Source organism: Amblyomma mixtum, chromosome 2 (genome assembly GCF_055824585.1).
Source record: "Amblyomma mixtum isolate Tamu chromosome 2, ASM5582458v1, whole genome shotgun sequence".
NCBI lineage: Eukaryota > Metazoa > Arthropoda > Arachnida > Ixodida > Ixodidae > Amblyomma > Amblyomma mixtum.
Window position 1 is genome coordinate 138,330,604 of NC_143013.1, and position 3,383 is coordinate 138,333,986.

At 45.5% G+C, this 3,383-nt stretch overlaps 1 long non-coding RNA gene across 1 annotated transcript; it reads left to right on the forward strand.

Moving 5' to 3' along the window:
- Positions 1–341: 341 nt before the first annotated feature.
- Positions 342–1,025, forward strand: LOC149361075 (uncharacterized). Its single transcript, XR_016288374.1, has 3 exons — positions 342–545; positions 740–832; positions 964–1,025. It is a non-coding gene; the product is annotated as an uncharacterized LOC149361075 (long non-coding RNA).
- Positions 1,026–3,383: the final 2,358 nt, after the last annotated feature.

The following is a 3,383-nucleotide window of genomic DNA, read 5'->3' on the forward strand; positions in this document are numbered from 1 at the left end:
CAGCCGCTTACACTAACGCAGTGGAACTGCCGAGGTCTCAAGAACCACAAGAAGCGGACTCATCTCCGCCTCTATCTTGAGAACCTTGAGTTCCTCGTCGCCGTGGTTGCCCTTCAGGAACCCGGCGCCGGTGCCGAACTCACAAACTACACTACATTTCAACACAACCCGCAAACGTGTATACTTGTTCACAAGCGATACATTGCGCAGGAGGTCACATTTCCCACAACACCGTCTTTCCCATACACGATGGTTTCAGTGCTGCCCCTAAAGCGGTCTGACCCACCTGTACACATTTTAAATATTTACTGCCCACCGAAACTTAACCCTTTACTGCACGTTGTTGCATATATGCAACATTAGCATAAATGGCTCCAAAAACAAAAGGAAATCTGAGTTGGAGCTTCCTGTGCTCGTTGTTGCATTTCTGCAACATAGGTTTGAAAAGCGCGCCATCGTGTGTGCTGCCATCTGTCCTGCTTCAGTGGAATCACAGCCATAACAAACATGGTGGATGCTTCGCGCGCTCACGTGCTGTAACAACGGTAAGTTTTGCCGTTTTTTATGCCTTTCTGAACTGGATAATGTGCAGTGAAATTGTTTAGTCTTTACTACGCATCATTGTTAATGTGTGTAAGGCAGAAAACGTTCTTATAATGCAATATTTTGTTTCTGGCGCGTTAAAGTTGGTATGTTGCACATATGCAACAATGTGCACCTTGGTTGTTTTTCTTGACAGAACAGGCGATGGATGCTAAAACGTTCTATGGCCGAGCACTTCCTTCAGAAAGCGAAGACAGTGACCTTTCTGGAAGCGATGATGACCCTGAGTGTAAGTTCTTTGAGTATGCTTTTGTTCGTAGAGTACCATTTTTTTATTCGTTGCAGTTTATTCATTTGCTCTGTATTTATTTTGTGATGAAAATTTCGTTACACACAATAGTCAATTTTTTCATGCTTCAGATATTCAACCACGTGGAAGCCTCACTGACAGTGAAAGCTTATCAAGTTCACACTCTGATGAGGCAGAAAATTTGACGCACGACTCTACGACACAGCAACCTTCTAGTAGAGCAAATAAGAGAGTAATTTGGAAGAAAGCGAACTTGATGATGGATCCACAGGAAGTCCAATTCGCTGGAGAAAGTGACCTTCCAGAAGAACTTTTACATCTTTCTACACCGCTGCAGTATTTCAAGTACCTGTTCCCAAATTCACTGATGTCGCTAATAGCGGAACAAAGCAATTTGTTCGCGCTTCAAAAAGACGTCAACCAGCCACTGTGCACTACTGCTGAAGAAATTGAAATGTTTATTGGAACCGCCATGTGGATGTCCATCATTCAGATGAAAAATGCAAGATGGTACTGGAGCGCAGCGACCAGGGTCAGTCAAGTAGCTGACACCTTTCCTTTAGCTCGCTTCGAAAAACTGAAGCATCACATTCACTTTGTCGACAATGCTACGCTGAGCCCAAAAGATGACCCAGGACGAGATCGGCTAGCAAAAGTTCGCCCTCTGATCGATGCCATCAATAAACAACTGTCACTGATACCCCTTGAAGAGCATTTGTCCATCGATGAACAGATCGTGCCTTTCAAAGGACGAAGCTCCCTCAAGCAGTACTGCCCAAAGAAGCCAAAGAAATGGGGCTATAAAATATTTGTACTCTCGGGTGTGAGTGGCTTCTCATACAAATTGGAGGTGTATACTGGGAAGGAAAACTCTGCACCAAGGTTTCCAGGAGAGCCTGACTGTGGGGCTAGTGGAAATGTTGTTGTGCGACTGTGCCGCATGATTCCACGAGGCGTTCATCACAAGGTTTACTTTGACAATTATTTCAACTGCCCCAGCTTGCAGGTGTATCTTGAACAAGATGGTGTACACTGCATTGGCACTGTGCGCATCAACCGTGTCCCCGGTGTAAACATGCCTTCGGATAAGGAGATGAAAAAGAAAGGTAGAGGCCACATTGAAGAGCGAGTTGCGGACGTTGAAGGCGTTGAACTGTCGTGTGTAAGGTGGCAAGATAATAAAGCAGTCACCTTGCTTTCCTCTTTTGTTGGAGCGCAGCCTGTTTCAAAGGCATCAAGATATCACCGACAGAGAAAGGAGCGCACTGACATCCCATGCCCGTCTGTGATAACGGTGTATAACAAGCACATGGGAGGCGTTGATCTTTTGGACTCTCTCATCTCACTGTACCGTCCCTATTTGAGGTCGAAAAGGTATTATTTCCGTATCTTCCTCCACATTCTCGATTTGACTGCTGTCAATGCTTGGCTACTGTACAGGAGGAACGAAAGAAACAACCCTGCTGGGCCCGCAACTAGGATTCTTCCCTTAGCAGAATTCAAGATGGATCTGGCTACATCACTCTGCAAGGCGGGAAAAAAGCAGCTGAAGAAAAGGGGCAGACCAAGCAGCGAATCTATTGAACAAGCCATTGAGGTGAAGAAGAAGAGGGGCCCAACTGCACCCACTCCTACACAGGATGTTCGGCTAGATGAGGTATAATTTCTAAACAATCATGAGTTGTTTCAAAGGTTATAATCACATATATTCTTTCAGGTTGGCCACTGGGTTCTTTGGAGCCAAAAGAGGCAGCGCTGCAAGTTTCCCAAGTGCACCGGAATCTGCATGAGCTACTGTTCTAAGTGTGGCATTCATCTCTGCTCTACAAACAAGAGCAATTGCTTCTACGTGTATCACACAATGAAATGACCGTTTTACTGTGGTTGATTCAGTGGTCATTATTTGTATTTCATTCTCACCAAGAACGGTGTTCAGCTTTGCAAGGTGTTTTCATTGTGCACATTGTTGCAAATATGCAACATACCATTTTTCAGCCAATAAAAAATGTTGATAACCAGCGAATCAAATTTCCATGTGCATATAGTGATTTTTATGACTGCCTGCATGTCCTGAAATAATCTTATCATAAAATAAAAAATCGTGCAGTAAGTGAACGTCACGTTCAATGAAATTTTCACTCAAGCTATACAGGTGGCGGGTAGGGATCTCCTCCTAATCGTCAGCGATTTCAACGCCCCGAGCAGGCTACGGGGATATCCTCGGGAGGACAGGCATGGGAGGAAGCTTGCGGAACCTATTTCCACACTTGGACTCACCCTGCACACTGACCCCGCCAACCCAACACGTGTCGGCAATTCCATTCAACGAGATACTTGCCCGGACCTCACATTTACACGCAACATACGCCATGCCGACTGGCTGAATACAGAGGACACTCTAGGTAGTGATCACTGTATAATCAACACAACCATTTACATGCGTCCCCTGAAACGCCCACTAAAACAAGCTCGTATCCCTGACTGGACGACTTTCCGCACCTCTCTACCTATCGTAGACCCCCTCCAGTCG